The sequence below is a fragment of the Canis lupus genome, chromosome X (genome assembly GCF_011100685.1).
Source record: "Canis lupus familiaris isolate Mischka breed German Shepherd chromosome X, alternate assembly UU_Cfam_GSD_1.0, whole genome shotgun sequence".
NCBI lineage: Eukaryota > Metazoa > Chordata > Mammalia > Carnivora > Canidae > Canis > Canis lupus.
The window spans coordinates 90,485,562-90,513,136 of NC_049260.1; the positions used below are offsets into that span (position 1 = coordinate 90,485,562).

The 27,575-nt window shown below is 38.2% G+C and overlaps 1 long non-coding RNA gene across 4 annotated transcripts in view; it reads right to left on the reverse strand.

Annotated features, from left to right (window-relative positions):
* Positions 1-27,575, reverse strand: part of LOC111094911 — a 159,007-nt gene that overhangs the window by 107,009 nt on the left and 24,423 nt on the right. Inside the window, exons 2-3 of one of the 4 annotated variants that reach the window (XR_005386003.1) lie at positions 23,889-23,947; positions 7,434-7,483 (exon numbers count right to left, since the gene is read on the reverse strand). This is a non-coding gene — a long non-coding RNA (uncharacterized LOC111094911). Of the gene's footprint in view, positions 1-7,368; positions 7,484-7,952; positions 8,199-23,888; positions 23,948-27,575 lie in introns of those variants that run through there. The other 3 variants (XR_005386001.1, XR_005386002.1, XR_005386000.1) reach the window with 3 other exon arrangements.

Below are 27,575 nucleotides of genomic sequence, written 5' to 3' on the forward strand. Positions count from 1 at the left end.
AGCAACTAACATAACTTATAAGCCTTGTATTTAAAAAAGATTTAGCCAAATGTCAACCACATCCCTAGTCTATAAAGATAAGAGCTATATTTAGCTAGTTCTAATTAAAAATAGCTAAGATGCTCCTTGGTATGGGAGGAGGGGGGAATATGTTCAGTTCATGTCTCATTTCAAAAACTTTGACATTTGGGCTGCTTCACTGCTGTTTATACTTTGAATTAATATTGTTCCATTTAGTTTGAAATACAGCAAGCATCTAAATTGTATTATTGATCTTTGTAAAACACATCGTGTTCACCAGTCCCACAGGCAGTAAATTCTGGGCATTCAAAAGGAGTTTTGTGACTTTCCTTGTTAGTTAAAGTTATCCCAACCAGAGACTTGGATCCTAGATGAATTGTCCCCTGAAAGTCATGCAGATGGCTCCTGGTCATTATGGATATCGGATGGTCAGTTTGGTATGCAATCATTGCCACTTGACAAACACTACAAAGCAAAAATTCAGTATCTGAAGCAGAGACCCTATGCCCAGTTCTTTATGGAGCACAAACAGCACAGAGATTTGCATGTTTAAAAACCAGTATTAGTGCACCAATTTGTTCTTCTATTTCTTTTAAATATTTCCCCATGATTAAGAAAAATACTGTCCATGAAAAGGAACTCAGTTTTGAAGAGGTGAAGGGATTAGGTTGTCATCTGGCCTCCTTGGGATGAATGTTCAGACCCCAGGAAGGAGATTCTCAAGGAGACCTGACACTTCCAAATCTAGAAACCAGGTTCCAGTGGCTGGAGGTGTGTGGGGCATGGGGAGGAATAACAAGTGAGCCTCCAACTCAACTCACACCATAACCTTATCACCAAACCTCATGGCTGACAGAATGCCATCAAGAGCCAGCGGCTACATTCAGGGCTTCTAAGGGTGCAAACATGTATGTATGTGTGCATGTGCACACATGTCAGTGCACATCTGTGTGTGTGTGTGTGTGTGTGTGTGAGAGAGAGAGAGAGAGAGAGAATATAGGAATACGGGTTGTATATGTGTGTGTAGATGAAGCCCTATGGTCCAGGTTGTGTGTGTATATATAGGACAAGGGAAAATTTCAGAGGCCCTAGATATCATCCTCTTTGGCCTTTTTCTGTCTCGCAAATGTCCTTTCTATTTTTCTTAGAGTATTAGCCATATTCTTGACGTTAACACCAGGTATGCGGAGGTACCAAGGAAGAGTAAGTGAAATCAAATGTGACTTGTCTGACAAGAAGTCCAATGTGCATATCACCTTATGATAGCGGTTGACATTTCCTGTTCTGCTTCAGTATGCCTTTGGAATTATCAAAAGTCGCCAAGAACATGGAACAGTAAGGTAGGAAACTAGGCCTTCAAGAATCTGCTCTCATTTGGGTTGTCTCCAATGTCTAATTGGTGTCGGTAATCTCGAATGTCTTTCCCTTATGTTTCTTGACACATCTCACCTCCCCAAATTCCTTGTTCATAGACCAGGAGCCTCTTAAAGACAGGAATTATGTCTTATTCATCTCTCGATTCCTACTACTGGCATAGTAGCTGGCATGAAAGTCAGACTCAATGTTTACTGAATGGTGCCAATTTTTTTCTGTTCCCAGATCAGGTTTCCCTTGTTCTTCCAAAACGAGATTGACCCTTTAATTTAGCTTTATATCCTCAAATTCATCCATGGTAGGACTCAGCACACAAAAACTAAACTGATTAACTTAAAAGTGTGTTTCAAAGCATTGCCTTTGCCTCACATGTTGAAGATGTCATTTCCCATTGCCCTCCTTGAAAGTCTATAGTTAAATACACATCATGCCTGAATTAATTCAGTTAATGCTTGCAGAGGGCATGCTATGTGCTCATCATGGTGTAGGTTCTGTGGGACAATATAAAAATATGAGATATTGTCTCTGTCCTTTGGAAATTGGCCCTCCACAACAGGAAAAATCTAACCAAATTACTCTGGTACAAGGCTACATGTGGTAAGTGCTACATGACCATCAACAAGGTGCCAGTATAGAGAAAGATGAGAGTGCTTCCTTTTTGTATCATCAGTAGAAGCCTCCTGAAGAAGGGGACATCCAAGCTGGACCTTACATGGTAAGTGGGATTTATATAGGCAAAGAGAAAGGTTTTAGAGCATTAAAGCACAAGTGACAAGGTGTTTATGGTCACTGAATTAGGAATTTCTAAGGACCCCCAACCCAGGGCTTTCCTACATATGTTAATAGGTAAAAAAAATCTTGTGACTATAATGTGAACAATTTGTTAGCTTCTGGAATACAGTGCCAAATGCTGTGATTTACAAATCAGACAGGGACAGATTAAGCTGTTTCCTAGGATGGTATAAATCTCTTAACTGAGCTGGCCAAAAAATGGGTTGTTTCTGGGTATGCCTTTCCCTTTGAATAAAATGTGTCAGTACCTGCTTCTTAGCTGCATTTTAGAGATGGGAAGGAATGAGAGAGAGCAAAAGTCAGTTTTCAGCAGTTTCTTAACAATGGCGTATTTCTACCAAGATTCTAAGTTCACACACACAATTCCACAAGAAATTTGAATAGAAAGCCTTCTCATCATGAACAGAATTTTGTTTACCCATTGCCAAGTATCTACCCAAAACTAATATAAAAAAAAACATTCGGCAAAAAAGCTGCCTACTTGGTATGAAATGTTTGGAAATATGCAGAAATACCTGGATTGTGGGCCAAAGTTCTGTTTTCCCCAGCATAAAACAGAGAAATCAACACCGTGTAGACACAGCCTTCCTCTACTTATTGGAATGCCAAATCATGGATCAGGCTCCCAATCAAAACACCAGGCATGTCTGCTTGAGTCTCTAATGCCTCCCTGATTTTGAAGAGAAAATGTGTGCTACAGTATGGATAGATTGGATGTTTTATAGTAGTGATTCACCTAATTTGCCCTCAATTTGGTACTAGTCATCCTGTTATAACGATTTAAAGGCACCATACCCTCTTAACTGATCCACTTAAAGGGGATTCATATCTTGTCAGAAAATTTGATACCAAGTGCACAATGGTCCTAACTCTTCATTAGCATTCTTTATATAGTGTAGTTAATGCTAAAAATATTTAAAGAAGATTAAGAATAGAACAAAGAAGTGAGGTGCAACTGTGACTATGACAGGGTTTGAATATTAATGATGCTTTTTTTTTTCCCATTCCTGTTCTTATATCGAACCATCCCCTGTGCTTTTTGATTCAAGATCTTACTTAACTTACACTGCAACGGTGAATAGCAGCCTTTGGTGATCTGTGATATGACACATATATAAAGGTACAATTAATCTTTAGTCTAATATCTGTCTGAGGGATAAGGTGCTAAACCACAGTCTTATGACTCCCCCACTGCCTAAGGGATCAAGTCCAATCTCAGCCTGACATATAAGGCTCTCCACAGGCTGGTCCCAATCAGCTATTTCAAAGTCCTATCTCCTGACTCCTTTACACAAATCCTCCACTACTGCCACTTCCATCTTTTCACTGCCCACTGAAGAAGCAATGATTAGTCTTCCCTATGCATATTAACTGATGCTGGGCTCCTCATATGAATTCTCACACTTTCCACCTTGTACCCATTCCTCAAGCCTGAGCATGGATTTCCCTTCTAACAAGCTTCTGGCAGCCAAGCCAAGCCATAATGAGATCCCCCTCTCCAAATTACACCACTCTTATAACACACAGTCCTAGTTAAGTAATATTTATATCTCCAATTATAAACCTCTTAATGGACGGGGGCAAAGTTGTGCTTGTTTCTCAGCCTCCTACAGCTCTTAAAAATGTTGCCTAGAGCTGGACTAAATAAATGGCTTATAAGTTAATGAAGAGATTGATGGGTGTGAATAGTAACACGAAAATACCTACACGTAAACCCATCATTCCTGATTTGTTTTCTTTTTGTTAAATACCCCCATGTTTTTTGTCCTCTACAATATAAATATTCTTTGCTAACAACAACAACAAATGCATCAACACAAAGACTTGCAACAAAGCTCCAAACATTCAAGATGACTAGATCTCTGTTCTGCGATTTCTACTTAATGAATCCAATTGATTTCAAAGGATATTGTATTGATCAATGCTCGGAGAACTTGAGAAACAGCCTTTATGTTAATAATAATAAAGTTCTGAGTGTAGGAAATCAGCAGAGTCTCTGTGGTATTTCAGATGCTAAAGGAAAGCAAAGCAATGAGGAAATGAAGAGACTTGTTTCAATAATGGTTCAGTAAAAGTACATAAACTCAACAAGAACTATAAGCTCTCAGTGGACAGGCCTCTAAAATGTGTCAATGACATACATTCTATATGCAGACCATCATCTATAACCCAATTTTGCCTCTCACAGAATAAGAGAAATTTCACCGAGGCAATAGCTGAAGTGTTTATATTTATGAAAAGGAATCTCCTCTCTTCCTTAAATCCCAGTCTTATAGAATTTGTCTCCCTTAGCTGGCCTTGTCCCACCTCCTATCCTCAACTCTTACCCTCCTCATGCTCAGGGGAACATGGGCACATATGCTTGCAGGATACCCAGCCCTCCTTGTCTCTTTGCCCAACTCTGTTTCAGATTAACTAGTGAGTGCCTAAATATGACTATTTGTCCTAACTAGATTCAAAGTTCTCTAAGGGCAGGAACTCTGCACACAACCAAGAAGAGTACTGAGTATATAGCAATCAGTGTTTAGCACCAAAAGAAATGTACGAATCTCAAGCACAGTTTCTGCCTGATGTCCTTCAGCTTCAGGAAAGGTGACATAACCATGTGGCCCCAGACCTCATCTCAGTTCCCTCAGGCAGTTCTTTGTGTAGCGATGACAACCTACATTCTTCTATCTTCCTTTACAATTCACTCTGACCCAGCCAAACAGGACTGTGTCCTGCAATACACACCACATTCACTCCCCCTCATGTGACTTTCTACATGCCATTCCCTTCTCCAGGAATACAGGCATAGCAGATACCATGGGTTTGCTTCCAGACCACAATAAAATGAGTCAGATGACTTCTTGGTTTCTCTGTGCATATAAATACTATGTCTCCACTATATGGTGCTTTAAGTTAAGTGCAATAGCATTATGTCTAAACAAATGATATATGTAACTTAATTTAAAAATGCTTCATCACTAAAAACTGCTAAACATCATTTAAACTTTCAAGGAGTCATAATATTTTTGCTGGATTGGGGAGGGTCTTGCCATGATATTGATGGCCACTGACTGATCTGGACGGTGGTTGGGGAAGGTTTGGGTCCCCGTGGCAATTTCTTAAAATAAAACCACAACAAAATTTACCACATTGATGGATTCTTTCCCTCATGAAGAATTTCTTTGTAACAAGCAAGGCTATTTTACCTATGGTAGAACTTCTTTCAGAATTGGAGCCAATCCTCTCAAACCCCTGAAACTCTGCTGCAGCATTACCAAGTTTATATAATATTCACAACCTTTGGTTTTCCTTTCAACAATCTTCACAGCATCTTCTCCAGAAGTAGATTCCATCTCAAGAAGCCACTTCCCTTGCTCATCCATAAGAAGCAGCAACTCCTTATTCCTTAAAGTTTGACCATGAAATTGCAGCAATTCAAATATAATGAAAATGTTTAAAATATTTCAAGAATTAATAAAATGTGACAGACATAATGTGGACAAATGCTATTGAAAAAATAGAACTGGCACCTGTGTGGCTCAGTAGTTGAGTTTCTGCCTTTCATTCAGGTTGTGATCCCCAGGTTCCAGGGATTGAGCCCTGCATCAGGCTCCCCACAGGGAACCTGCTTCTCCCTCTGCCTATGTCTCTAACTCTCTGTGTCTCTCAAGAACAAATTAGCAAAATATTTAAAAACAAACAAAAAGAATGTGCAACAGAATGAGGTATGCCCGTGGAGTACTCCTCCCTGCTCTCTCCTAGGCAAATCCTATCTAGCCCCACCTCAGTTTCCTCTGTGAAGCAGCCAATGATTCTCTTTCTTCCAACTACCTACTCAATTTATCATCTACCAAAGACTTTGTTACTTGATTTTGTCTACACCTGAATATCTTTGCATTGTTCTCTATTGGTTCCATGCAGAGGGCACAGAATATTAGCATCTGATCAAATCACATATTTCATCCTAAAAATATTTAATTGATATGAGGAAGCCAGTGAACAAAGTCCAAAATCCTGAATATAACATTCAAATTCCTGCTTTAGCCAATCTCGCCAGATTCTGGCAAAATTCTATGTCTCCTCAGTCACCTCAGGCTGCCATTATGAAATACTGTAAACTGGGGCACTTAAACAACAGAACTTTAATTTCCTTACAGTTCTGGATGCTAAAAGTTCAAGATCAAGGTACCAGTATAGTCAGGTTCTGGTGAGAGCTTTCTTTCTTCCTAGTTTATAGATGGCTGCCTTCTTGCTGCACATTCAGATTGGGATAAAGGGGTGTTGTTCAAGATCTTTGCTATCTCTTATTATAAGAGCCCTAATCCTAATGTTTCCATCCTCATGAACTCATCTAAATCTAATTATCTCCTAAGGCCCCACGTCCAGACAGTAACAAATTGGGACTTAGTGCTTCAATGTATGAATGTAGAGGGGAAAGAATTCGGTCCACAGTGAGTGCCCCCTAAAGCACATAAAATGACCCCATTAAAAGGGTAAATGTGTAGACTCAATTTGTAGGTTTTAGATTCCACCATTTATTAGCTGTGTAGATTTGGACAAATAGCCTATTTTGGATCTTAATTTCCTTATCTATAAAATCGAGTTAATAATTTACTCACTTTACAGGATTACACTTAGGAATAAATAATTTTCATAAAACATACACTGACCAAGTGTTACCCAGGACACCAACACAAAGTAAAGTGCACAACAAATGGGCACACTGCATCTGGCTACTCTTCCCAGAATGTCTTCTCTCCAGGTCTGCTTATCTATTACTTACTATCAAGAGTCTTCAAGGCCCAACTCCAGATACTACCACTGTGTCTTTCACAAACCTCCTCGGATCCCTTGAGTCAGAATTATGGTCTCCATTTTATTCTAATGTACTGTGTTTATATCTTTATTGCTTCACTTATTGTAGGCAGACTTAGTCTACCAGAATGTTATTTAAATACAAAAACATTCAACAGTACACTAAAGGCTTGGAGGAACATGCATTATCTTGCTGATAGAAGGTAATCCATGTAATGAACCTCACTGGGCTGAGTCAGGCTTTACCATAGTTATGACTCTGATGGTACTACCTTTCTATAGCAGTGATATTCTGAAAGAATGAATCTTAAAGCCTTTGCTTCAATTTTTCTCATCATAAAAATGAGGTGACATCGCCAGTTTACAAATACTACTTACTAATGAACTTGTTTCTTATGAAACCTTCATGGAATTTGATTATGAATCCCAGTCTTGCCACTTACTAGCTGCATGATCCTGGGAAGGTCTTTTCTTTGCTTCTCAGTTATCTCCCCTGAAAATAGGAATAGTAAGAAATTGAGAAATTGTTTTAAGGATTAAAAAAGATGTATGTAGAAGCACCTGGTGGCTCAATGGTTGAGCATCTGCCTTTGGCTCAGGTGGTGATCCTGGGGTCCTAGGATCAACTCCTGCATCAGGCTCCCTGTAGGGATCCTGCTTCTCCCTCTGTCTCTCTCTGTCTCTCATGAATAAATAAATAAAATCTTTAAAAATAAATAATAAAAATTAAAAAGATGCATGTAAAATATCTAAGGCACACTAGAACTCAGTTGGAAGTCAATAAAGAATAACTACTCTCTTTCTTCCCCTCTACTACCCTGGGTAAGGATGTACTTTCCTGGCTATACTTTCATTCCTGCCTATGTTGACCTTGGGAACTCATGCTTCTCTAAGGTAGCTGTTCACTTCCTTGACTCTCCTTTCTTTTTACATCTTTATTGCTTTCCTGAGGAATTGCTTACCTCCATCTCTCTTCCTGGGATATCCTCTTCCCAATTCCATCTAACACTCAGAATTAAACCTGCAGCTGAGGAAATACTTGAGCCCACTGGTTTACCATCTAGAGGGATGGCATAGCAAGCATTTCTTCACACACTATTGAAGCTTTAGTGGGAAAGACTATGTTTCTGGGACCCATGGTTAAAACATGGAATGGATTTTCCCACAGAGGCATAGCTTTGCATGGTCATTAGCATGTATGGTATTAATATAGCATGATCCTTTAGATTCTGCATTGCATAGGCTTTTATGGGCTGTCCTGGGAACCTAATTACCATGGATACCATTGTTTTCTGTGGGAAAAATGCGTTCCACATTCCAAGGAGCTGACTCACAAACACAATACAGGAATGCAAGCCACACACAAGTCACAAACTTTCTGTGCTTTTCTTTCTTTTTTAAAAATATTTTGTTTTTATTTATTCATGACAGACACACACACACAGAGAGAGAGAGAGAGAGAGTGAGAGAGAGAGAGAGAGAGGCAGAGACACAGGCAGAGGGAGAAGCAGGCTCCATGCAGGGAGCCCAGCATGGGACTCAATCCTGGGTCCCCAGGATCACACCCAGGGCCAAAGGTGGCGCTAAACCACTGTGCCACTGGGGCTGCCCTGTGCTTCTGCTGTTGCTTCTCTAAGCTACCCAAGGTCAAGTTTAGAGCTAGGTAATCTGAACGGCTAACTACTTACAAAAACTGGGTAATTACAAAAGTCATTTACAGATATCTGTCCTAGATACTCCTCTTTGTCCCTAGAGGGCCCACATTCATACCACTACCAGAACACTTCTGACAATGCATTACCACTACCTACTCACCTATTTGCTTATTTATCTCTTCCACTTAAAGATGGGAATTTTTATTTTTGTGTCTCTAGCATGTAGGATAGTATCTGATCTTCAGTAGTCAAAGAGAATTTAATATGAGACTAAAAAGCCAAGAGCAACTGACTTCTGGGGAAGACAGCACAGCAGGAAGACCCTAAACTCACCTACTCCCAGGAATACAACTAGATAACACTCATATCAATGCAAATAACCCAGAAAAATTACATGAAGGCTAGCAAAACAAGAGAAGAAGCCACACTGAAGAGGGTAGGAAGGACAGAGGTGTGGTAGGGAGCTAACTTCCACAAGTCTGGCTACCAGAGAGAAGGAGCCATGAGTGCACAGAGGGATGAGAAACAGGCTATCATACCAGGAAGCCTGTACAGGGAAGATGAAAACTATAGCATTTGGCTTTGCAAATCAGGAGGGTCCAAATTTCCTAAGTTCTTACAACCAGCAGGACTTGAGCCTGGAACTTTAAAAATCCCTGGCTCAGATCTGGTAGAGGCCAGAGGGCCATAGGAAGCTGAGTCTATACCCTTATAAGAGACAGTACAACAAACAACCCAGTGAGACACATCCCAGAAGCAGCATTTTGTAAATGACTCAGGCATATGGGAGGGAGAGTTAGTTACTAATCTCAGAGTTCCCTAAGGGACTTCTCTCAGAACAGAGGAGGAAGTAGGCACCATTTCCCTCCCATGCCACCCAGCATAAACAAATGGTCACATGCAGGAACAAGTTAGTTGTCAGCATTTACCACCTAACTTGCTTACACGGGGCTCCACCCCATCCAATCAGGCCTGTCTCAGTCTTGGCCCTGTGGCTCCCCTCTCCAAAACCACTGGTGCAAACCTTGCCAACATTGCCATTTCCCATCTCCTGTGGAGGACACATGTAACCTTGTTAAAACTGCATCCATGCAGGCTTTGTGCAAAGTTTCTGGCTGGTCTAGTTACCACAGCAGTGGTGCATCCCTGTAGGAGAAAATGGGCACCACCTTGTTACAAGCACACACTCCACCCATTACTTTCAAGAGCAAGAGACATAGCTGACTTTACTAACACATGAAAATAAACATAGAGAATTAGGGAAAACGAGGAGACAGGGGAGTACGGTTCAAATGAAAGAATAGGACAAAATTGCATTAACAAACCTAAGTGAAATGGAGATACGTGATGTGCCTAATTGAATACTTAAAGTAATGATCAATAAGGTACTCACTGGTCTTGAGAAATGAGGGGAGGCCATCACTGCAAGCCTTAATACAGAGTTAAAAAAGAACCAAAGATGAAGAACACAGAAATTCACATTAAAAATACACTTCCTGGAATAAAAGCAGACTAGACAAAGCAGAGAAAAAAATTAATGATCTAGAAGACAAACTAATGCAAAATAATCACAGTGAGCAAGTGAGAGACAAAAGAATTATGCAAATGGAATAGACTTATTCTCCATCAAATGGGACCTCAGTGACTCCATCAAATGCAATCACACTTGCATAATAGGGAATCCAGAAAAGAGAGAGAAATGGGAGCAGAAAATTTTTTCCAAGAAAACCTGAAAACCTCCCAAATCTGGGGAAGGAAACATGCTGATCAAAGAGGCAGAGAGATCCCTGAACCAGTTCAACCAAAAGTGGTCTACAAGACATAGAGTAACTGAAATGGTTTAAAAAAAAGTGAGATTTTAAAAGCAGAAAGAGAAAGACAGAGGCATGTCTGGCTGGCTCAATTGGTGAAGCATGTGACTCTTAATCTCAGGGTCATGAGTTCAAGTCCCACATTGGGTATGGAGCCTGAAAGTAAGAGAGGAAGAAAGAAAGAGAGGGAGAGAGGGAGGGAGGATGATGGAAATAAGACAAAAGACAGTTACATATAAGGGAAACCCCATAAGGTTTTCATTGGATCTTTCAACAGAAACTTTGCAAGCCAGAAGAGAGTAGCATGATATATTCAAAGTGCTGAGTGGGAAATATCTGCAGCCAAGAATACTCTATTCAGTAAGGCTATCATTCAGAATAGAAGGAGAGATAAAGAGTTTTTAAGACAAACAAAAACTAAAAGACTTCATGACCACTAAACCACCTCTACAAGAAATATTAAAGGGAACACCTTGAGTGGAAAGGAAAGATCATAAGTGAGAGTATAAAAAGTAGAAAACACAAAAGCAGTAAAAATAACTATATCTAAAAATCAGTCCACAACATAAAAGGGAAGTTAAAAAGGATCCACAAAATAAAAGGAAGTTAAAATATGACATAATATTCCTAAAACATGTGAGGTGAAGTAAAGAATTCATTCAAAATAAGTGAGCATCAACTTAATACAGATTGCTCTATGTAGAAGATGTTATATGCAAACCTAATGGTAACCACAAATCAAAAGCCAGAAATAGATATGCAAAAAATAAGAAGAGAATCGACGTATATCACTAAAGAAAGCCAGTAAGCAATGAGAGCAAGAGAAGAAAGGATCAGAGAATAATTACAGAAACAACAAAACAAGTAAGAAATTGGCAATAAAAACATATCCATCAAAAATTACTTTGAATATAAAGGGACTCAATGCTCTAACCAAAAGACATAGGGTGACAAGACGGATAAAAGAATAAGACTCCTCTATATGTTCCCTAAAAGAGACTTATTTAAAATCTACAGTCACGTCCAGATTGAAACTGAAGAGACAGAGAAGCATTTATTGTGCAAATGGATGTCAAAAGAAAGGCAGGGTACCAATACTTATATCAGACAAAAGAAACAAGATTTTGAAATAAAGACTATAACAAGAGACAAAGAAGTACCCTATCCAATAATAAAAGGGACAATCCAACAAGGATATAACAATTGTAAATTGTAAATATTTATGCACCCAAATATTTATGTATTTGGAGCACCTGAATACATAAAAGATAAAGGAAATAATTGATAGTTAATATGATACTAGTAGGGAACATTAACAGCCCACATACATAAATGGACAAATAATCCAAACAGAAAATCAACAAGGAAACAGTGGCTTCGAATGACATGATGAACCAGATGGACTTAACAGATATATTCCAAACATCCCATCTTAAAACAGCAGAATGCACAGCTTTCAAGGGCATATGGAACATTCTCCAGACTAGATCATGTTAGGCCACAAAACAAGTATCAACAAATTCAAAAGGATCAAAGTCATACCATGCATATTTTCTGACCACAACATTATGAAACTAGAAATCAACTGCAAGTAAAAATCTGGAAAGAGCACATATACGTGGAGGCTGAATAATATGCTACTAAACAATGAATGGGTGAACCAAGAAATCAAAGAAGAAATAATAAAAAGTACATGGAAACAAATGAAAAGGAAAACACAGCAGTCCAAAACCTGTGGGATGTAGCAAAAAGTAGTTCTAAGAGGTAAGTATGTACTAGCACAGGTCGACCTCAAGAAGCAAGAAAAATCTCAAATGAGCAACATAACCTTACACCTAAAGGAACTAGGAAAAGAAGAACAAAGAAAACCCAAAACAATCAGAAGGAAGGACACAATAAAGATCAGAGCAGAGGGGCACCTGGGTGGCTCAGTGGTTGAGCGTCTGCCTTTGGCTTAGGTCATGATCCTGGGGTCCTGGGATCCAGTCCCACATCCAGCACCCTGCAGGGAGTCTGCTTCTCCCTCTGCCTATGTCTCTGCCTCTCTCTGTGTGTCTCTTATGAATAAATAAGTAAAATCTTAAAAAAAAATCAGAGCAGAAATCAATGATACAGAAAATTTAAAAAACAATAGAACAGATCAATGAACCCAGGAGCTGGTTCTTTGAAAAGATAAAAATTGATAAACCTCTAGCCAGACTCATTTAAAAAATAGAGGACTAAAACAAAATCACAAATAGAAGAGGATAAATAACAACCAACACCACAGAAATACAAAGGATTATAAGAGATTATGAAAAATTAGATGTCAACCAACTGGACAACCTAGAAGAAATAGATAAATTACTAGAAACATAAACCCTTCTAAAGCTGAAGCAGGAAGAGATAGAAAATTTGAGCAGACTGATGGCCAGCAATGAAAGTAAATCAGTAATCAAACAACTCCCAAAAAAATTCCAGGACCAGATGGCTCCACGGGTGAATTCTACCGAACATTTAAGGAAGAAATAATACCAATTCCAAAAAAATAGAAGAGGAAAGAAAGATTCCAAACTCATTCTATCAGGTCAGCATTATCCTGATATCAAATCAGATGAAGACACTACAACAAAAGAGAACTACATAGGGGGACTGGCTAGCTGTCTTAATCTCAGGGTGGTGAGTTTGAGCCCCATGTTGAACATATAGTTTACTTTAAAAAAAAAAAAAGGAAAAAAAAGAGGAGAACTATAGGCCGATATCTCTGATGAACACAGATGCAAAAATCCTCAACAAAATACAAACTGAGTCCAACAATACATTTTTAAAAAATCATTCACTGGGGCACCTTGGTGGTGCAGTTGGTTAAACTGATTTCTTGGTTTTGGATGAGGTCATGATCTCAGCGTTGTGAGATTGATCCCTGCTCTGCACTCAGCGCAGAGTCTGCTTCAGATTCCCTCTCCCTCTGCCCCTCCTGCTCATGTGCTCTCTAAAATAAGTAAATCTTAAAAAAACAATTCATCAGGATCAAATTCATCAGGATTTATTCCCAGAATGCAAGAGTGATTCAATATTCAGAAGTCAATCAACATGACACATCACATCAATAAGAGAAAGAATAAAAACTACATAATTATTTCAATAGATGTAGAAAAAGTATTTGACAAAGTACAACTACCATTCATGGTAAAAAAACCCTTAACAAAATAGGATTAGATGGAACATACCTCAACATAATAAATACCTTATATGAAAACCCACAGTGAACATCATACTCAATGGGGAAAAATTGAGAGCCTTTCTCCTAAGTCCGGGAACAAGACAGGGATGTCCGCTCTCTCCACTTTTTTGCAACATGGTATTGGAAGTGCTAGCCACAGCATTCAGACAACAGAAAGAAATAAAAGGCACCCAAATCAGTAAGATAGAAGTAAAACTTTCACTATTTGCATATGACATAATACTATATCTAGAAAACCCAAAAGACATATTAGAGCTGATACATGAATTCAGGAAGGTGGCAGGATACAAAATCAATTTACAGAAGTGTGTTGCATTTCTATACACAAATAATGAAGCAGCACAAAGAGATACTAAGAAAACTGTCCCATTTATAAATACATCAAAAATAATAAGGTAACTAAGAATAAACTTAACCCAAGAATTCAAAGACCTATACTCTAAAAACTATAAAATGCTGGTGAAGGGAATTCAAGACAACATAAAGAAATGGAAAGACATGTCATGCTCATGGATTGGAAGAACAAATTTTTTAAAGTTTCATATTACTCAAAGCAATCAACAGATTTAACGGAATCCCTACCAAAATACCAACATTTTTCACAGAACTAGAACAAATCCTAAAATTTGTATGGGACCACAAAAGATCTTGAATAGCCAAAGCAATCTTGAAAAAGGACAAAACTGGAGATATCACAATTCCAGACTTCAGGTTATATGTCAAAGCTGTATCAAATAATACAGTATGGTACTAGCACTAAAATATACACATCGATCAATGGAACAGAATAGATTGCCCAAAAATAAACCCATGATTATATGGTCAATTAAGCTTCAAAAATGGAGGCTAGAATATATAATGGAAAAAGGTCTCTTCAACAAATGGCGAGGGGAAACCTGGATAGCTACAGGCAAAGGAATGAAACTGGACCAAATTGTTCCACTACATACAACAACTCAAAGTGGATTAAAGACCTAAACAAGAGACCTGAAACCATCAAAATCCTGAAGAGAGCACAGGCAGTGATGTCTTTGACCTCAGCTATTACAAAATTTTTTGAGAAATGTTTCCTGAGGTAAGGGAAAAAGCAAAAATAAACCACCAGGACTACATCAAAATAAAAAACTTCTACACAATGAAAAAAACAATCAAGAAAACTTAAAAGCAAAAAAAAAGAAAAGAAAACTTAAAGGCAAACAGCTGTATGAGAGAAAATATTTGCAAATGATCTATCTGAAAATGGGTCAATATCCAAAACATATAAAAAAATGTATACAACACTCCAAACCCCCCAAATAATCCAATTTAAATTTAAAATGGGCAGGCCACATGAACAGACAGACATTTCTCCAATGAACACATCCAGATGACCAACAGACACATGAAAAGACCAATAGACACATGAAACGATGCAAAGATGCTCAACATCACTCATCATCAGAGAAATTCAGATCAAAACTATAAGTAATGTATCACCTAACACCTGTCAGAATGGCTAAAATAAAAAACATAAGAAACAACAAGTGTTGGCAATGATGTGGAGGAAAAAGAACACTCATGAAGTGTTGGTAGGAATGCAAACTAGGGAAGCCACTGTGGAAAATAGTATGAAGTCTCTTCAAAAAGTTAAAAATAGAACTATCCTATGATCCAGTAATTGCACTACTAGGTATGTATTAAAAAAACCACAAAAACACGAATTCGAAGGGATACATGCACCTCTATATTGATTGCAGCATTATTTACAATAGACAAACTATGGAAGCAGCCCAAGTGTCCATCAATAAATGAATTGATAAAGATGTGATATATATACATACATACATACACACACAGTAGAATATTATTCAGCCACAAAAAGAATGATGTCTTGGTATTTGCAACAACATGGATAGAGCTGGAGATTACAATCCAAGTAAAAGAAGTCAGAGAAAGACAAGTACCATATGATTTCACTCAAGTGGAATTTGGGCAGCGGTGGGGGAACAAGAAAATAAAGAGAGTAAGAGACAAACCAAGAAACAGGCTCTTAACTATAAAAGGCAAACTGATGGTTACCAGATGGGAGGTTGTGGGGCAGGGGATAGGCGAAACAGGTAATTGAGATTAAAGAGTCCACTTATCAGATGAGCACTGAGTAATGTATAGAATTACTAAATCACTATATTGTATACCTGAAACTAATATAACCATTGTGTGTTCACTATACTGGAATTAAAATTTAAAACTTAATTGAAAAAAAAAGCCAAGAGCTATGGGGGCAATGGAATACACACAAGTAGTTATTTTCATGGACCAGAGTGGTGGGTCTGGGAGAAGGGCACATGTCTAGGCTGTAAAGAAAGAGCTAGAGATCCTAGCATAGTTAGCACACAGTGTACCATGGCTTAGATGCTCAATATTTCACAGATTCTGAATGATGAAGCACTCATTTTTTTTTAATTTTGTTTTTATTTATTTATGATAGTCACAGAGAGAAAGAGAGGCAGAGACACAGGCAGAGGGAGAAGCAGGCTCCATGCACCGGGAGCCCAATGTGGGATTCGATCCCGGGTCTCCAGGATCGCGCCCTGGGCCAAAGACAGGCGCCAAACCGCTGCGCCACCCAGGGATCCCGAAGCACTCATTATTAACAGAAAAATTAAAGAATCAGATAATTGTATGATGTCAGAACTGCTAGGGAGCTAGAAGATAATCTTTACCTTTTCATTTTCCAGAGATGGACATTGAGACCCAATGAGGAGTTAGGACTTGCCATTCACCCAAACCAAACATCCGAGAGCCATCTCTCCACCATATGACAGCACTCTATTGGCTGAACAGTCAGCCAGGAAAGATAACCACTGCATGCAAAACCACTACTCCTAAGACTCTTCTACCTATCTTCTAGGGTCAGCCCTACTTAATTATCAAGGCCAGCTCAAGTTATAAAACCTAAAAAAAGAATACAATCTCTCTGATATAGTAAGAGCCCTCAAAATCCATACAGCTCAAACTCTTCTCATACAATAAAAATACTCCCAACAAATGTCAACTACCCCCCCCACCCAATCCCACCCCACCCACACAATTGTATTAATGCTAAATTACATTGCCCTGGGTTTCTGGCAGAAGTAGCATATATTCATATTAAGAATATTCAATAAATATTCTATGTTTATGTACATAATATTTAACATTCAATTTTTGAAAGCATGAACGTGTCTTCAAGTAAATGGCACTAAGGCTGTTTGAATAACAAAAAGGGTCAGAAAATACAATGATGTACAGGGGTTCTAGGGGAAATTTTTAGTAGAAAAAATGATCCCTCCCATTGCTCATTTTTTTTCCATCAAAAGAGTATTTGAAGATTTCAATGGAGATTTTCTAGCCAGAATTGTCAAAGAGTACCTTGCAGAGATCATTCAATGCAGATATCAGTTCGCCTTTCCATACCTGTCTTTGTACATATTTTATGAGTACTAAGTGGTGGAGTAAAAACAGCACTGAACTAGGAATCAAGAGACCTAGCTTCTAGTCCTCAATCTGCCTCAGACGGGCTGAGCTGTGCTGGGAAAGTCACCTTCTATGAAAATCAGTTTCCATATCTGTAAAATGAGCAGATAAAAATAGAGTTCCCTTGGAGCCCTGCTTTAATATTTTTATGTGTGTTTTGGACACAATTTCATTTTCCAAAAAGAATGCTGGTGCTGAAAAACTGTTCACAAATTATTGAAGTGAAATCTTCATGAATTTGTTCCTGTTTGATAATGTATAACTCTTAATTGGCAAATTTGGCAGGAGGATCTAAAAATGCAGCAGGTTAAAATGGGGACTGTTCTCATTAATTGTCAAACTTAGAAAGTTACTTTCTGAAAGTAAAAGAAAGTAATGGATAAAGCAGACTACCTAGAGAAATTCTTTCCATCCTAAAAAATGGTTTGCAAATATGCTGCTGCTGAGTGTCTAATGTCAACTCAGTCTCTATGCCGACCAAACTAGTGACAAGCCATGTCATAACAAGTGGAGATAGAATAGTGTTTGCATGGATTCTAGGAAGAGTCATCATGTGAGACTATGTCAGTGTGCTCTGTCCAGGAGAATCAGTGCTCCGATTCTAAAAACAAGTACCACTTCTCTGAAGAGTACTATTTCAGGAGTGGAGAAGGACAATCAGTCACACCACCATAGATAGCTTGATGGAAATGTCCCCAGAGAACACCACATTACCTTTGTTCTAACTCTATATTTTCAAAGTAATATTCTGATATACCATTTGATCTTCAGAATGAACTTTCCAAACAGAAGTGTGTGCCCTGTGCAAAAGATTGATATCAGGTACACTGCCAGATATAATCTTTATCATAAATTGAGAGATATTTGGATTTCTTTGGAATATCTTATTTGTTAGATTTTGATTTGTGTGGGCAAACTGATCTAATGAGATTTTGTTCTGAAAAAAACTAAGATACAAAACCAGTATCCTGAGTTACCTTACCAAGAAGGGCATTCACCCAATGCGTCCTAGGCTGAAATGGTCAGTACTCTCATTCCTTCCCTTAACAGAAACTTCAGTATAGCAGACTGTTTATCCGTGGGGTCTCCCACTAATGACACAAAGAACATTTTCCAATCTAGACTCTTTAGCCCCATTATCTTTACTCTTTCAGGGCCATTCATCCAGTCAACTAGCCTGACAGAAGGTTCAAAGTCAATGAAGCTTTAATAAGCACTATATGAAAGGCAACAACTACAGGGGAAGCTAGATGAAAATAGGGTACCTACATCACTGAAAACCTACAAAGACATACAGTTGGAAATAAAATAGATCTGTGACATTACTTTACACTCCCCCAAACTGCACTTGACATGCATGGCATAACTCCTGCCTATATCTTTGACCTCATTTCCCAAGATCCTCCCTCAACACTCCCTACCCTCCAGTCATATACTATCTTCACAGTTCCCTATATACATCCATACTTTGACATATGTAATTTCTTCTACCTGGACAATCCTTCTCACTCTGAATTTTCTGATTCAGCTTGAAGGGGAGCTACACTACCCCAATCTTTGATATAAGGACTATTTTGAGCCACTGACTTTTTTTTATTGTAGAAATAGCTTTACATGTTTGTTTATTCATGCTGTTGTGATCTATTGTTGCTTCTACAACTCATTTCTCTTAACTAACTTTTGGGAAGACTGAATTTTTTTTCCTTTTTAAATTTATATGTTTTTAATTGAAGTATAGTTGACACAATATTAATTTCAGGTGTACAACACCATGAGCTTACAATTACATACATTATGAGATCCTCACCATAAGTGTAGTACCACATGCCACCATACAAAGTTATAATATTATTGACTATATTCCCCATAATTTTTACCCATGAGACTTCATTTTTTCATTATTTTATAAATTGAAGTTTACACTTCTTAATCTTGACCTCTTGACCTGGTTTGCTCATCCCTCATTCTGGAAACCATCAGTTTGTTCTCTAGATTTGTGAATCTATTCCTGTTTTGTTCTTTGTTTAGTTTCTTAGATTCTATATGGAAGTGAAATCACATGATATTCATATTCTCAGTCTGACTTATTTCACTTAGCATAATACCCTCTAGGCTCACCCACGCTTTCATAAATAGCAAGATCTCATTCTTTTTAATGGCTGAGGGATTGTGTGTGTGTGTGTGTGTGTGTGTGTGTATCCCCATTTCTTTATTCATTCACCTATTGATAGATACTTAGGTTGCTTCCTTATCTTTACTATAAATAATGCTGGAATAAACATAGGAGTGCACATATCTTTCCAAATTTGTGTCTTCATTTTCTTTGGGTAAATACCCAGAAATGGAATGACTAGATTATGAAGTATTCCTATTTTCAATTTTTTGAGGAACCACCATACTGTTTTCCATAGTGCCTGTATCAATTTAGATTCCCACCAACAGTACACGAGGGTCCCCTTCCTCCTCATCCTCCCCAATACTTATTATTTCTTGTCTCTTTGATACTAGCGATTCTCACTGGTGCAAGGGGATATCTCATTGTAAAAAGTACAATTTGCATTTCCTTCAGCTGGTTATTTTTAGGATATAGCAGACACAAACAAAGCTCTGAAAACCTAGTAGATATAAGGAAAATATCCATCTGTAAGGATGTCTCCCTCTCTGTACAAGGAGGAGGAGAATGAGTAAATCTCTAGAAACTCTTATCAATAGGAAGCACAGGAACTTAAATTTACAGAACAACTTAATCCTGTTTAGGGGGCTTTGCCTGATAACCTCCCATAACTGGCCCCCTCAACTACAACATCTTATTTTCTTTTCTGGTGGAGATACTATTTAAGGTGATATCATTGGCCATTTGGGGGAGTTAAATCAGTTTTTCCAGGTCTCTTCCTCATATGTGGGAGATATACATGTTATTCAACTTCCATTTGTTCTTCTCCTATTAATCTGTCTTTTATTATAGGAGGGTATCAGCCAAGAACCTAGAAGGGTAAAAGGAAAATTATTTTTCCTACCCTACAAATTCAAGCCTTATCTTCTTTTGAAAGCCTTGAATGACAATTTGTTAAGTATCTTCCTATATGTCTTCATAGAATCCTATGTCTGTACATGCCTGTCAAAGCTCGTAAGTTCGTAAATTGCTGGTTCTATGCACTGTATTCCCTTTTATGCCATCAGCTCCTTGAGAGAGAATGTGACATCTTTATTCATTTGTGTATTTCAAGTTTCCTGATAAAGGGTAAGCACTTATTAATATAGGTTTGTTGAATAAACGATCAAATGCTTATGCAAGAAAGTGTAGAGCACAGCAAAATGGGGAAGATCCAACCACTGGGAGTCATGGCTGTGAATTACAAAAAATTGCTCCACTTGGTCCCATGTTAAACCTTCCAGTGTGGTTTCTCCATGTCTCAAGCTTCTCCATATCTCTCAAGCTTCCTTTCCAGCAGCTCCAACATAAGCCACCAAACATTGGAGATTTTGTTTTTAATTGCTGGTCACTTTTTAAATGAAACTCAAAAAAAATCATTCTACTGAATTCAGATTGAGCTCAATAACAGAGGCTAAGTTAAAAGAAAGAAGACAAAACCAAGGCCAGAATGGCCTAGATAAGGGTCATAATGCCTTTCCATTCCTCCGAGAACTCTTTGCGAATTAGATCCCACATTTATCTTTCCTTCTGGGTATTTGAAATAATGTCAGACTAAGTAATAAACGTCAAATGAGCTGAAAAATATCTAGTTAAGAGGATGTTTCTGACACAGCCAAAGAAAGGCTATTCAAAACTCCCCACATAAATGTGGCTTTCAAACATTTAGAGACCTAAGGCAATGTTGTACTTTCTTGGGAGAATAGAGAACAATTCTTTCCTTGTTCCTCCTCCAATTTTTCAACTAATACCTACTCCTCCTCTCAGTGATGTGGCACTTCAGCTTATCTTTCACAAAACAGGTGGCAAGAATGAAAGAAAAAAAATCCATCAGGAGTAGCCACAAAGTTAGTGCTTCAAATGGTCATTTTTGAGCTGCCTTCTCTCAGGTAGCTTATGACAAAGTTGAAGGTTAGATCTCCTTTTGCAAGCATGATTCCTCTTCCCTCTAACTTACTACTCTCCCTTTGCTCTCTCCTTCCCTCCTCCACTCTTCTCCCTCATAGTTGCTTCTAGAGTTATTATTTCCCCATGCCCTTACATATTCTGTAATTTGGCCACATTTAGAATTATTGAAGTGCCTCTGTTGCCATTTTTAATTTTAACATATATTGATTTCAGTTTGGTGTCCTTACTTCCATGAAACAATAGGTAAATTCTTGTTTCTACACTTCAAAGACAGATGTTTTGGCTATGGTGTACAATATCATTATTTACTTGATATTTCATCTTTTTTCCCTTACAGCACAATGTTGAGAGTAAATTAAAATGACTGATGGATGAATACCCTGCATCCACTCATAGCCCTAATGGGAATTTTCTATACAAAGCAGTAAGAGCATGTAATGTTTGAAAGTCTTTCTGCATTAGAGAGCAATGCAGGATACATTCTTGAATTGAGTACTAGAGAGGAATCAGGAGATTGTAAATCAGGTGAAGTCACTGAACACAGTTCAAAGTGAAATCAAGCCTCCCTCAGATATCTGGCTGGGTTTGTGTGCCCCCAGGCACAATTTTGTAAGATTGGCTTTATTTGGCTATAAAATAGGATATTGGTTTATTTGGCTATCGCAGATTTGACTTCTTCCTTAAGGCTTTTTGTTTTGTTTTGTTTTGTTTTGTTTTGAAGTAATATCTACACACAACATGGGGCTTGAACTCATGACCCTAATATAAAGAGCTCTGTGCTCCTCTGACCAAGCCAGTCAAACATCTCCATAGATCTGTCTTCTTAATAACAACTCACTTTACCTTTTCATTCATCTAATTGTGCCCTATTGTGATTTTTCCAAATAAAAGATGAAAAAAAGTATCCCAATCCTTTTGATAGAAATATTTATCATTGTCATTTAATAAGTTAACTTCTCAACATTTTTTGGGACTTTGCTGGTATAAATTTTATTTCCCAGAGCTATATCAACCTGGGATGAACATCACTAAAGTTAACCCATGGAACTAAAACCACACAGAAACAGGAACCCCTAAATCTTCAATCAGTGTCACCGTTATTCATGTTATACTATACAGGCACCTAAGCCTAGGATTCCATATAGAACATAATCTATTTTTCTGACTTTATTTTCTGTACCTTCCATCTGTTCTTTTTTAAATTTTTTTTTTATTTATGATAGGCACGCAGTGAGAGAGAGAGAGAGGCAGAGACACAGGCAGAGAGAGAGGCAGGCTCCATGCACCTGGAGCCCGACGTGGGATTCGATTCCGGGTCTCCAGGATCGCGCCCTGGGCCAAAGGCAGGCGCCAAACTGCTGCGCCACCCAGGGATCCCCCTTCCATCTGTTCTACTACATTTCAGCTACTCTAATTTCTATGCATCTGCTTCTGCCTCAACCCCATTCCATCTTCTATACTCATTGTGCCTAGGGAACGCAAGGCCCAATGCAAATATCAACTGTTAAATAAAGCCTTATCCTAACAGCTTAGATAGAACTGTTATCTTCTTGATGTGGTCATGTTAGTTGATTTATATCTCTACTACAACATAAAGTACATTATACTATTTATGTCTCTATCTTCCTTACTTGATTGTGAATGCCTCAGAGACAAAGGACCATGTCTCCAATCTTGATTCCCAACCACCAGAGGTTTTTTTTTATTTTAAAGATAGATAGATTGATTAATTGATTGAATGATGAATGAGAAACACACAGAGGCTGAGACATAGGCAGAGGGAGAAGCAGGATCCCTGCGGGGAGCCTGATGTAGGACTCCTCGATCCCTGGACCCTGGGATCATGACCTGAGCAGAAGGCAGATGCTCTATCACTGAGCCACCCAGGTGGCTCTCAACCACTAGAGTTAATCACATCCTCCTTTGTACTACCATGGCCCTCTACTTTCATACATAGTGTAAGATATCAAAATCACTTCTTTGCAATTTTGTCTCCTTGATTATGAGCGCATTTAGATCAAGGACTATATTTTGGTCATCTCCAGCAATGAGGACATGAACAGAAACATAGCAAGTGGCAATAAATATTTGCAAAAATGAAGTAGAACACAAACCTTACTGTCATATGCACCATTTTCTAACCATGTGAGTCACCATCAAGTGGGATAGATGGATCATTCTGAACTTAAAGGTGACTACAGTGTGAACATTCTCATAAAATGTTAAAAGGGTTAAAAACTACAAGCAGATATAAAGCCCTACTATTATCCATACAAGAAAAAGTAATGGAAAATCAACATAATTCAACAGGTATTTACTGAACACCTCCTACAAGCCAGGATCTTTAAGTGCTGGTGACACAATAGAGGACAAGACATATTCCTTTTATTCAGATAGCTTACATTTTAGGAGAAGAAAAAGATAATTAAAAAATACTTTTTTAAAAATATAGACTCTGTTGAGAGGTAGTTAAGTACCATGAAAAATAATAAAACAGGATATAATTGTGATACTTTCAATAAATCAAGGAGAAAATACATTTGTTTTGATTATTGGACAGTTAGGACCGTAAGTGTTTTCTGTAAGTATACTTTATAAGTTTTGGATTCTGCAGGTTATTTAGCACCTATGGAAATACAAATTGATTTCCTTACCATTATCAATGGGTGACATAATCCACACAACCACAGATGCTCATCTCAGTATTATCAACCTTTGGGGGAAAAAAAAAGAAAGAACAATGAGAAAGAAAAAGACGGAAAGAAGCAAAATGATAAAAGGGAATTCAATGCTCTACATCTGCATTTATCCAAATATGAATTTTCCCTTGACATCCTCATAATGGGACTACGAGATAGGGTGAGTTCACCCTTATTATAAAATACCCTGGACACACTAGGACCTAACTCCAGATGGATCTAATACTGGCTTCTACAGAAGAGAGAACTATTAGAGCAAGATTCCAGGAGTATCATCCTTCTCCATGGACACTTCTCAACGCTACAGTTGTCTCCCATTCCCTCCCTTATCACAACCCATCTCCCTTTAGGCAGTGGAAATTATGTTTCTTTGAAACTCTCACTTCTTAAGAAGTGATGCACATCTGCTTTAAAGCAGATGCCAAAGTGCTCAACATTGTTTTTCTGTGGTATTTCTGGAAAACAAAACAGTGCTGCTTTATCTTTTAATAAAGAAATTTGGCACTGTTGTTATAGGCTTAGCCATAGTCTTCAAATCTTTAAAAAGACATCAGTAGACTAAATCATTCAGCAAAGAATGTGTGTATGTGTTTTGAGTAGGCCATAGTCAAATGATCATGCTGATTCTTTCTACATATTCTGGCTGATATTAAAACCAGACTTCCCTATCTTAAGAAAAAAAAGACATTCAAACACACAGAAAAGTAGGAGACAATCTGGTTACCTGAATATATTTTTCTTTGAAAATCACTGTGCATTTCCAAATAACAGGGTAATCATAATTATTTTAATTGCTTAAAAATGTTTAATAACATTTTCACCACATATTTACTCATGTTCTTGCAAAGTATTCATTACCCAAAATGAAAAACAGGGTCCTATTTCCATGTCAGTTCTCTTTAAAATGGAAAACTGGGATGACCTCTATTACCCTTTTTAAAATTCATATTCTCATTTGCACTTCACTGACTTGGGGCTAAGCCATCAGGAATGGAATCAGCATGAAATTGTTAATAAGTATTCTGTAATTATTCATTTGTTCAAACATTTCTCCTACCTTTCTTGTATTCACTTAGAAACAAATTTAACACGAGTGCCAAACATTCACTTCAGAAAAGAGGACACTAATCAGCAGAGTAAAAGAAAATTTAAAACATATGTAATTAAGCCACCCCAAAATAAACATTTTTAACATTTTGGTATCTGGTTCCTCAGCACTTACATATAGAGAAGTATAGATAGATATATTAAGATACACAGATGTATATTAAAAATGGAAGTGGTTCTACATCATTGTTTTTTAGTAGTGGCATCATGTATGCATATCACACAGTCTATTTAAACTACTTTCACATTAATAGATACTGAAATTGTTTAGATATTTTTGGTATCATATTCAACCCTGCTATGATGATTCTTATAGCTAAATTGTAGCAACCATTTGTTTTCCAAAGAAAAATGCTATAAGGGTCAAAAGGAATGAAAATATTTAAGACTTTAAAAACATATTGTCAAAATGCATTCCATGAACATTGCCTCATTTATACACAACTGCCATGAAAAATAATTTAAGGACGGTGTAAATACCAATACAGCTACCCAGTTCCTCTGCTGTTTCACCAATACTTGGAATTATCATTCTTCTTGTTTTGACAGGCAAAAATGTATCATCCATCTCTTACATAGGAGAGTCTTTGTAAATTACTGAATCAACAAACATTTGTTACATCCACTTTTTATCAGGTATTGCGTTCAACTATGAAGGTCACAAAACCAAGACACCAGCATTGCCTCTAGAGAACTTAGAATTGAGTCAAGGATGTGGATGTGTATACCAATGGTAAAGACTAGAAAATACTACTCAAAGATCTGTAACAGAAGTAAAAATGAAGTACATGGCAGAGCTTCACCAAGGAAGTCATTTTCCTGAATCTATCCCAGCAAACAAAGGCATTTCCACTTTTCATAACCCAATGGATCCCATATACAAAGCCAGGTATTTAAATAAGAAAGAACTGAAAAAGTACACAGACCTGAGAAGAAAGAAACTATTTAGTTAGATACACTGGCAATGGATTACAAGGGCTGTATAGAATAAGAAATGGATCTGTGTTCCTTACAGAGAAAGCTAATCAACTTCAAGCCACATGTTCTACACTTACACCACAGAGAAGAGGGAAAGTGACAGAGTTTCTAGGAAAAGGCTTCCTGGTGGATCAACTCTGATCTAATACTTATTCACCATTTACCATTTCAGCATACAGAGGAACAAAGGTATTTAGTGCCAACCATAATAGTGTTTGTAAGCCTTACCATATTCTTTCTTGCTCCCTACCTTACTGATGAGTGAGAACAGTGTTGATGTAGGAAATGCTTGGGGGTTCAGAACTGATGGCCAAGAAAGAAGTACTGTGATGTCACCGGTGCAAAATGGTGGTTTTATTAAAGCACAGAGGCAGGACCCATGGGCAGAAATAGCTGCAGTGAGGTTGTGCCGGGGTGACTGTCTATATACTTTCAGATTGGGAGGGGTGGGTTAGGGAGAGCGTTAAGTCTCTAAGGAATTTTGGAAGCAAGGCTTCCAGGTCCTGGAGGGGGCCAGCTATTGTTAGGAAAGGTCATTTATTACTGTCCAGTAAAACCCTAGTCATGAGACCCTTCAGATGTATCTCGGTGGGCCATATGTTCAGGGAATGACTGCCAACACAATATCTTGGGGGGTAGAGATAAAGGAAGATTCCAAAGCAATTTTTATTTTTATTTTCAAAATTTTTTTTAAATTTTTTTTATTTATTTATGATAGTCACAGAGAGAGAGAGAGAGAGGCACAGAGACATAGGCAGAGGGAGAAGCAGGCTCCATGCACCGGGAGCCTGATGTGGGATTCGATCCCGGGTCTCCAGGATCGCGCCCTGGGCCAAAGGCAGGCGCCAAACCGCTGCGCCACCCAGGGATCCCTATTTTCAAAATTTTTAATGTATTTATGATAGTCACACAGAGAGAGAGAGAGAGGCAGAGACACAGGCAGAGGGAGAAGCAGGCTCCATGCACCGGGAGCCCGACGTGGGATTCGATCCCGGGTCTCCAGGATCGCGCCCTGGGCCAAAGGCAGGCACCAAACCGCTGTGCCACCCAGGGATCCCTAAAGCAATTTTTATATGTTAAAGTAGACTCACAGGATCCTCGGGGGGATGGCGGGATAATGTTAAGCTAAGATTCCCTTTTGCCCTTAGCGAAGTATTAACATCGAGGCAGCCGAGTTGCTAGAGGAAGGTCACTCTGCCTGTTTCGAGGACTTGCCAGTAGACTGTAAGGAGTAAGTAAATTTCATTTTTCCTTTGCCTTTGTTTCCCATGAGTATCATTTATTGATCAGTAAATGATTAGTACTTTTCAGTATCATTTAACAACCATTACCTTCATTTAATCCTTCACTTTTCCCCAAACATTTCTGCCATGTTCACAGATTAGGAATATTAAATTCAGAGAGGTTAAGACATCTTGCTGCAGAGGCTAAAACGCCAAGCTCTTCGCATTTACTAGGGACAGAAACTATCTGCACTCCATTTTTACTATCTCTTTGGAACAATTTCTAGTTACATGAAGCAGCCTAAAGATTCTAACTTGGAAAGCCAAGGTCTTA